At 44.6% G+C, this 10,171-nt stretch overlaps 1 long non-coding RNA gene across 1 annotated transcript in view; it reads left to right on the top strand.

Moving 5' to 3' along the window:
• The window catches only part of LOC107183910, a 17,691-nt gene that overhangs the window by 2,225 nt on the left and 5,295 nt on the right, over positions 1-10,171 (top strand). Inside the window, exon 2 of the long non-coding RNA XR_001514733.1 lies at positions 477-481. This is a non-coding gene — a long non-coding RNA (uncharacterized LOC107183910). The remainder of the gene's footprint in view (positions 1-476; positions 482-10,171) is intronic.

Raw genomic sequence — 10,171 nt, 5'->3', positions numbered from 1 at the left:
CACCAGCCCGGCGGGGGTGGCAGGAGCCTCTCCCGCCTCCTCAGCAGCACTAAGGATGTATGACTGCAGCTTAGGTCTGCTCCCTGCTGTCAAGTGGACATCCCCCAAGGGCTTCCAGGCTGCCAGAGGGATGTCTGACTGCCTGCTTGGGCCCGATCCCCCAGGGAGCGGGCCTAAGCCAGCAGGTGGTCATCCCCCCAGGGGTCCCAGACTGCGAGAGGGCACAGGCCGGGGTGAGGGACACCCATGGGTGCACAAATTTTTGTGCACTGGACCTCTAGTCTATATATATAAAAGCCTAAGCGACCATCCAACCGTCTGACCGTATGGCTGTTCAACCGGTAGCTATGATGCGCACTGACCACCAGGAGGCAGACGCTCAACGCACAGGCATGGAAACATGGAACAGATGAATCTCAGAGGAAATGGGGGAGCGTGGGAAGAGAGTAACCAAAGGTCTTATATTCATACTAGAGGCCTAGTTCATGGATTCCTGCACCAGTAGGGTCTCTTGGCCTGACTTGTGGGGATCAGGCTGACACTGGCAGTCCAACATCCCCCAAGGGGTCCCAGATTGTGAGAGGGCACAGGCCAGACTGAGGGACCCCACCAGTGCACAAATCTGTGCACCAGGCCTCTAGTCCTATCTAATGAAGCGGGAATATGTTAATTGACCCTCACACCATCGCATAGATGGCGGCGCCCACAGCCAATAAGGAGGGAATATACTAATTGACTGTCCTGCCCTCAAAGGTGGCGACGCACACAGCCACAAGATGGCCAGCAGGGGAGGGCAGTTAGGGGTGATCACGCCGGCAGGGGAGGGCAGTTGGGGAGGACCAGGCTGGCAGGGCAGTCATAGAAATTATCTACAGACTAGAGGCCCAGTGCATGAAATTTGTGCAGGAAGGGGAGGTCCCCTCAGCCCAGCCTGCACCCTCTCCAATCTAGGACCCAGTGAGTGATGTCTGACTGCTGGTTTAGTCCCGATCCCACAAGGGTCAGACATCCCCTGAGGGGTCGCAGATTGGAAAGGGTGCAGGCTGGGCTGAGGGACAACCCTCCCCCCCCCACCCCTGCCCAGTGCATGAATTTCGTGCACCAGGCCTCTAGTAATAATTATAAAAGGAAACTCAACTTAGGCCAAGGTTGTAAGAAGAGTTCTCCTGGAAGTCTGTAGTCCATGCCTAATGTCCAGGCTGAAATTTCTGGTTGTTCTGCAAACTCTTGAATATCTGAGAAGGTAATTCCCCAAAAGTAAGAAATGGTATGATGTTTTCTCTTTATGGGTAAGCATCTCTCAACCTCAAAAAGCATCAAGTATAATGGTTTTTAAGAAAATATGTGAGTATTTGGGGGTTAAAAAAAAAACACCCTGTACATATATTTTTTTAAAAAATTTTATTGTTGGAAATACTATGTGTCCCCCTATTTCCCCTATTGATGCCCTCCAGCCCATACCTGCCCCCATCCCCCGACACCAGGCCCTCGCCACCCCACTACCTGTGTCCATGGGTCATGAATATATATGCATACAAGGTCTTTGGTTGATTACTTCCCACCCACCCTCTGTCCCCTGCCTTCCCTCCGAGATTCTGCACTTTGTCCCATGCTTCCATGTCTGCGTAATATTTAGCTTTATAATTCCCAACTAAATGTAAGTTTGAGCAATTGATTTAGCTCATGATTCTAAGTTGAGGCGTTATAAGTTAACTTTTAGATTTTAACTTACCTAAGAACATGGGAAGGTTTGTTTGTTTAGGCAGTACTTGAAAGGGAAATAAAATATGTTAAAAATTCTTTAAGGTGAATGTTAAAATTGTCTAGATTTATCAAGAGAATTATGTTTTTAAACCTGCCACTTCTTAAAAGCTTATGTTTGAATAATTTTAATACTAATTTCTAAAATGAAACTCTTTCTCTCTGTGCATAAAAATCACCCATAAGGACATTTAAAAAAAATGTTTTGGGATGTTACATACTACTGCAATGGAGGAAACCTATTTTAGGTAAGTGATAAGGAGAACAGACTGTGTTAAATCCCTGTGTCAATCACTATGTCACCTTCCTATAAAACACACTTGAAATCTTTCCATCAGTGCCTGCTCTCTCAAACATGGCGTCTACCTTGGCCCAGGCTCTCTGCCTTTGCATTATTTATCTGGCTATTTATTCCACCCAGATTCTTCTTTGTACTCCCTGGGTGCAAGTTAGACCTTTTGGAAGCAGCCTCAAAATTTTCACTCACCAGGGCCCCATTCACCCTCATTTACCAGAATAACAATTCCTTAAACAGTGCCCTGGTGGCCCGAGTAAATGGATGCCCCTTCCCATTGTCGAATTTGCATCCTGAGCATGATTTAGCCACCCAGCGACATCTAGATTCTATTTTCACTTATCTCATTAGTGAACTTCCTAGTTTCTTTGAGAATTGTTCTCAGAGCAGCCGTATCATATTGCTTGGATAAGAAAAATTCTAAAGCCTCTGCACTAACTGGGTTATTTTTAGTTGCTATAAGAAAATACATTTTCTTATGCAGAGTATCAATTTGTTTTTCTTTTTTAAGACTTAAAAATCAGAGAGGAAGGGAGAGGGAGAGATAGAAATATCAATGATGAGAGAGAATCATTGATTGGCTGCTTCCTACATGCCTCCTACTGGGGATCCAGCTGCAATATGGGCATGTGCCCTGATTGGAATCCAACCTGACCTCCTGGGTCATAAGTTGGTGCTCAACCACTGAGCCACACCAGCCAGGCAAATGTGGAGGTCATGATAGTCCTATATGCAGGTAGCTTAACAGATATGTTAATTTCGCACTAAAGTTACCAAGTCTTTGTTCCCTGGGATCGTGTGCACATGCTATAGTGTGTTTGCCTATTCTTCAGGCCTCCCAAGAGCTGCTCCTCTCACCCTTCCACCAGGTTGATTCTGCGCAGTAAGTTTGTACTCTTTGATGGCCGCTGTTTCCTGTTACAGTTGATTGACTAAGGAGGAGAATACAATCTAAACTTGGTCATTCCTTTTTGGGAAATTGAGACTTAGAGATCCGGGCACTAGGGCAACCATCCTGCACCTTCACTCAGGGAGCCCATCGGGGAGGAGGGGGCAGAGAGGGAGAGAGACAGCTGTGCCAAACAAAGCAAAGGTGGATAAGGGCTGGGCAGCCCAGGAGAGAGACAAAGCAGCTGAGTTCTGATAACTTTCTGCTCTCATTTCCTTGTGAACATGAGTACACATCCTGTCCTTGGAATCTGTGAAGTGAGCCAGCCTTTTGTGCTAGTAATAAAGCCTCTCATTCATCCTAGGTTACTTTGCTTGCTTTTCAAGTTCTTTGAAACCCAAAGAAGTCTGACAAAGAAATAAAGGCCACTTCCTCAATAGTAGTCAGATCATCTGACTCTTAAAAATTTAATTCTTTAGGGGAAAAAATAATGCAATGTCAAATGAAAGAAGGATATAGTCTAAACAGTTTTATTATGTTCTGAGTCAGAACATTCCCAGCTTAAAGCAAATACAGTGCACAGTAAGTTCCATCTGCAAAACCAACGTGAATATACATAGAAATAAGCACGTTGTCGTGTTCCCTTGATTTCCTCAGGAACTTGTGCTTTCCAGCGGAGATTTGTGAATTCTGTAATATACCCCGTTCAGCAGCTTAGTTCAGATCTTTTAACAGACATTTAATCAGCTTATACAGATCGCGCCAATTTTGGGGATTCAAGATGAAGAAGATTGGGTTCTTGCCTCCAGAGGAGTGCCCAACACATGAAGAGAGTTCCTTTCCTCTCCTTTCTCTCCTGTCTCTGAGGGGAGATGGGGTATGATTTCCAGGATCAGATAACTGATCTAGACAAACCCCCTTCCTTGGAGCCTGACCTAGTAGAAAAGGACTGAGCAGGAGACCTGGGTTGCAGGCTGGGCTGTGCCAATGCTAACACGGCTCTGTGAAGTCTTAACCTAAGCCAGTTTTCCTGTTTATCTTCATCCCTATAAACCGAGAAAACGGCTCTCATGGGCAGATCACTCAGGACTCAGTTGTAGGAAGCAGCTGCCCCTCCATGTATATTATGCAGAAAGGGCTTTTGAAAAAGAGAATTAAACACAAACTCGCTGCAGGGGCCGGAGGAGAGGGCTCTAGGCGGGCTTCTGAGATGACTCTCAAGAACATACTGCAGATTGGGGATCAGGGACTAACGGAGGAGGACCTGTGGTGGCAGGGGCTTACTTCCATGCCTTCCAGGACCAGCTGCCTTAGGGCACCCAGGAAGCTAATGGTACCAGGACCTGGCGGAAAACCCCAGGACAGTGCCTGCCAGAGGAAGACAGCTACATAGCAGGAAGATGGACTCCAGCTCACTCCCAGCTAAAGTTACAACAATGCTCATCCTAAAGCTAACACTTACTAATACTATGTGTCAGGCTAAGCAATGTATGTCATTTAACTCAGTTCTCCTATCAACCCTAGGAGAGATTATCCCTGTCTTACAGACAAGGAGCCAGGGATAAAGAGAGAGTAAGCATTTCGAGTGCACATAGGTAGTAAGTAGCAGCAGGGATGTGCAGGCATCTTACTGATGTCATCTGCTTCATGTCTAGAACCCCAGCTGCAAGAAAGCCTGGGGAGCAAAGCATGGCTTTTGGTTTTCCCACCTCTGCGGGTTTCAAAGACACCCTGGAAGATAGTCAGGATGGTGGCTGCGTGGCTGTCCAGCATATCCATCCCAGCGAAGCAGTCACAGACCCAGGCTTACCATGTCAAAAATGCTACAGCAACAGTGATTCACTGCAAATAGATCAATGCACCTAACCTATTTGTCATCTGTTACCCTAAGATTAGCTCACCACAGAGCCCTATGGAAGCAATGCTGAGTTTAGATTGTATCTGCGCACATTCCTGTTTGAACAAGGCCTACATTAGTTTGTGGCCTGTGTTTATTTCATTGATACAGAATTACAAGCTTAAGTTTTGTGTTTCAAAGTTACTCATTTTTGGCAAAATAGGCAATACTTTTCTTTAAAAACCTGCAAAAAAACTCCGAATATTGATTACAACAAGTTCATTGGAAGTTAATAATTCCCTTAATTTTTCAGGAGCAAACTCAAAAGTCACTGTTTTGTGAGGATTTCCCATCTGGATTTGAGTACTTTTGTTTACTAATTGTATTCTTTTCTATTAAAAAATCTGTACATGTCTGTACTAGATTCCTAGGGCTCTCATAACAAAGTACCAATGACAAGGTGGCTTGAGTAACAGATATTTGTTTTCTCACAGTTCGGGAGGTTAGAAGTTCGAGATCAAGGTGTTGGAGGTGTTGGTTTCTCTCGTTGGCTTGTAGATGGCCATCTTCTCTGTGGGTCTTCCCTCCATGTGCCTGTGTCCTAATCTTCTCTTCTTATAAGAACACAAGTCATATTGGATTAGGGCCCATCCCAATGACCCCATTTAAATGTAATTACCACTTAAATTCCCAATCTCCAAATACAGTCACATTCTGAGGTACTGAGGGTTAGGGCTTCAACATATGAATTTAGGGGGACACAATTCAGCCCATGACAATGTCCTTTGCCAACTAAACTATTGTGCTTTCAGCATAGTAAAGAGGTTATTCTTTTACAAAGTGCTTTCCTTGTAGAATCTCATGTGACCTTCATGCAGAGCAGGATAGAGATCCCCATTTTAATTTATTTTATTTTATTTTTTTAAAGATATATTTTGTTAAGTTTTTACAGAGAGGAAGGGAGAGGGATAGAGAGCTAAAAACATCGATGAGAGAGAAACATCGATCAGCTGCCTCCTGCACACCCCCTTCTGGGGATGTGCTTGCAACTAAGGTACATGCCCTTGACCAGAATTGAACCTGGGACCTTCAGTCCGCAGGCTGATGCTCCATCCACTGAGCCAAGCCGGCTAGGGCTATTTTATTTTTAAGTATATATTTTTATTGATTTCAGAGAGGAAGGGAGAGGGAGAGGGAGAGAAAGATAGAAACATCGATGAGAGAGAATCATTGATTGGCTGCTTCTGGCATAGCCCACAACCCGGGCATGTGCCCCGTCCAGGAATTGAAGCATGGCCTCCTGGTTCATAAGTCAATGCTCAACCACTGAGCCACGGGGCTGGGCGAGAGATCCCATTTTACAGGTTTGGAAGCTGAGGTTTATGGAGGCAAGGTGACTCCCTTGAGCTTACACACGGGATGAGTGAATCTGGGATTTCAGTCCGGGTTTTCTGGTTCATGGTCCAGCTCTCCCAGAGCCCTGTCTGTGATCTTGTGGATGGACATGAGCGTTTCATTGGGTGTTCATGGAAACCTTTGGGGAAAGGTAATGTAGAGGCAAAAATTTGAAACTTATGGTGAGCTAGATGCATTTTAATTTTAGGATTATAGTGAAGAGGAAGAGAGTAAGAACTGTCCGGTGTATGCCAGCCCCGAGGGGCAAGGGGCACAAACAGAGGGTATGGAGTTGTGCACAGCAAAGAAGAGAATCAGTGTCTTCAAAGGCTCCACAATGTTCCCCCAACCTACTCACCAGACTTGTCTATATCATCAAATTGACAAATATTTTAAAGCATTTGTTTCATTCACAAAAGTAGATATAAGTAAACAGAATAACATCAATGACATCTCATTAAATGTACTGCATTATGGTTTTCACTAATTACCATGAATCCTCTAAATGATAATGTTCCCAGAAATAGAAGAACATTATAATAATTTCTAGAATCAACCCATAAAGATGAAGGCATTTGCTGACTTTTAGCCATTTTTCTATTGATCACCAGAAGAAATGAATGGCTATTCTGATGCATGTAAGTGCACAATTAAAACGTTATAAAAAAACCCAGCAATACTAGTAATGTAAAGCTTTTTCCTAATATATAGGAATAGGAAGTATGTAGTACTGGTAAGCAGTCGAGGAGTATAAATGAGCTCTGTGTCTGATGCTTTACGCAGCTCTACAGTCACACATAAAAGCTCAGAGCACATTATTTGAAATTGACTTTGGAGATCAATTAACACACAAGAGAATGTGTAAAAACCTTCCATGGTGCTTTGCAATCTTCTCTGTATCTTTTAGAGATAATAATGACCATGTGCTCTCTTTATGACAATGAAAAAGACACTACTGGAACAAATAATTCTATTTTCATTTTCTAATTTTTTGAGAAAATTTCCTTTAAAATATATTTTAATATAAAATATACTTATAAATATATTTTTATGAAAGTGTATTACTATTATGTTAGCATCATCAAAACTTACATTCTTTGGCCCTTATACCAGGCCAAGAGAGAGACATTGGCTATTTTGACAACCTTAAAACAACTCCACGAATGTCACCGACAGCATGGACTTTAAGACCAAATCCAGCCACCAGAACTTCATTGTTTCCTCAATGACGTGTGAACAGCCATTGCCGCCTGGGCAGATGCATGGCAGAATTCAACCCTACTTTTTCCAGCACCTCCAAAGGGCTTGGCCCTCAAGGCTCTGCCAAATGAGTTTCTTATGGTCTCGTCAGTGGCTCAGAGCTTCCTTGCAGGACGAAGCCTGTGACACTGGTCCACCTGCCAGTTCTGCTGGCCTAAGCAAGAGAGGCAACACTTACTCTTTTGCTAATTTTTGATGGATATTATAAACACCCAAAAAGAATGGAGGAAAAGAAGAAAAGCAAGGAAGGTTTAATGTCAAACATGAATTTATAGGTGTGCCAGGCATTAATCATATTGCTGCTCAACTCAAAACTTACCTTTTATTATGTTTCGTGGCGATGGGACAGACCCTTCAAACACTTCTCATTTGTAATGAATACTTTATTAGACTTTGTTAATGGGAGGTTTCAGAAGAGGAAGGGGCTTCTTTTTCTGGTCCTGGTTCTTCCATTGGATTTCTCCAGGACTGGACACCTGTGCCCACATGGGCAGAAGTAGCAGCAGACACAGCAGGCTCCCTGTGGTGGAGGTGACTGGTGTGAGGGGATAGGGGAAAGGGGTTGGGAGTTCAGGGGAAAATCCCTTTGCCAGTGAGTGTGTTTACCCCCCAGCTGTTGTGAGTGGACCCCACTAACATCCCATAGTTGCTGCCTTTGCTAGAGAATTGCCCTCAGCCACAGTGGTGCTGCCTCGCGGCCCCGGAGGCTCTGCCACCCTCTCACCCTCCCTGAACTGTCCTCTGACTGACTGATGGAGGGAATGACCTGATTTTAGTTAGGAATTTTTATGTTCCCCCAATGCCATGTCTGTGTGCTATAAATGTTAATGATTTTTTAAAAATATTTTTATTGATTTTAGAGAGAAAATGAGAGGGAGAGAGAGATTGAAACATCAATGATGAGAGAGAATCATTGATCAGCTGCCTCCTGCACGCCCTCTACTGGGGATGGAGCCCGCAACCCAGGCATGTGCCCTTGACCGGAATTGAACCTAGGACCCTTCAGTCCTCAGGCCGACGCTCTATCCACTGAGCCAAACCAGCTAGGGCTAAATGTTAATGATTAACTATCCTGTACCCAGAAAGGTAAAAGAAGTATGTGCCTCTCTGTTTTACTTTTTATCCAGTCCCACAGATGTCCCCGCTTTGCTTTCTCCTGCCCATCTCTTTTCCTGTGCTCCCTTGTGATATGGATTTACCATGTGCCTCTGCTGGAGCACTCTATTAGGAGGCCCAAGAGTGCACTTGAGTCCACTTAAATTGCTAACCTTTCGGTACTGCCCTGAAGGCAAGAAGAGCTTTGTATCTGAGAGAACTCCACCATGCCCCCAACAGTCACGGACCTGAAAACTCCTCATTTATGCTGAACAACACCAAACTGGAGAGCTTCAATAAAACACCTAACACCTGGAAGCCTTTTAATTCACAATATAGATGTGGTAAGTGTCCCAAGAAATGTGGGATGGAGTGCATTCTCTCCCAAGTGATTTGCGTTACCTCTGGGACCATTTCCCCACAGTCTGCAGAGACCAGCCAGGACTCCTGCGGTGGAGAGAGGGCCCCCAGCTCCTCACTGCAATTCCCCGTGAAGCGCGGAAATCTGGAATGGAGTCTTTGGTCTTAGTCAGCTTCGTGGCCTGTGTCAGATATAGGAACCCAATCGACCATGATTTATGAATGAAACCACTAGACGTTCTAAATCAGTGACAAGCTAATTACTCATTTGGAATAAATAATGGGAAAGACTCCTTCTCTGCTGAATGGACAAGAAGTTTCAGGAGCATCTGCCAGAATCTGCTCGTTCTGCAGGAAAAGATAGCAAAAAAGGCCACATCATAAGTCAGCCTCCACCTGAAGCAGCAATTCCCAAGCTTGTTCTCCTGCATGTGGTACTCTTCAGGGAGGCATCACACCATCCGTAACCTTTTTCTGGGTGGACTCCTGTCTTTCTTCTTTGGCTTCTCTCGGGACTTTCAGCTTCTCCTGCAAGAACACATGTTCTTCCAGTCCAACATCCTGACAAAGGTGTGTCTTTTTGGCAGCAGGGCCATTAATGAGAGCAGTGCTGGTGTAAACCTAGGAAGCCAGGGCACAGGGGAGAGCACTGACCCAATCACGGACAGCTGCTAGAGCCTCGTTTCTCTGCATTTTAGTTTCCCCAGCAGAGCGGCACAGACCCCGCCATCATTAGCATTTAATTTAGATTTAGTTTGTCTGCACAGGCTGGGTCAACTAAAGCGCAGCCTGTTGCCTATAAAAGTTCAAGCCCCCCTTGAGGTCATTTTGAACTGTACCTGCTCAGACCCAAGCAATGGGTAGAAGCAGCTTTTCCAGGTCATTCCAGTTTCTAAGGGCTTCCCCCTGCTGCAGAGGTTTTGCAAGATGAACTTAAGACCTATGTGAAGGGCTGCAATAACTTATGCAAAATTCTCTTCCTACTCTCCTATGATTGTGCTGGAAAAAGAACCAAGAACTGAAATTAAAGACCAAGACATAGGTTTTATAATATAAAGAAGGAAACCAAATAGCAATCTTAGTGATGGCATTTTTTTTTCTTTAATTCTTTATTGTTTAAAGTATTACATGTGTCTCCTTTTTCCCCATTGACCTCTCCCCGGCCCTCCCACCCCCCAGCACATGCCCTCACTCCCCTAGTGTCTGTGTCCATTGGTTATGCTTATATGCATGCATATAAGTCCTTTGGTTGATCTCTTACCTCCACTCTACCTCACAC

This window comes from Myotis davidii, unplaced genomic scaffold (assembly GCF_000327345.1).
Source record: "Myotis davidii unplaced genomic scaffold, ASM32734v1 scaffold420, whole genome shotgun sequence".
Taxonomy (NCBI): Eukaryota; Metazoa; Chordata; class Mammalia; order Chiroptera; family Vespertilionidae; genus Myotis; species Myotis davidii.
Note: the sequence above shows the minus strand (reverse complement) of the source record. Positions and strands in the feature narration are given on the sequence as shown.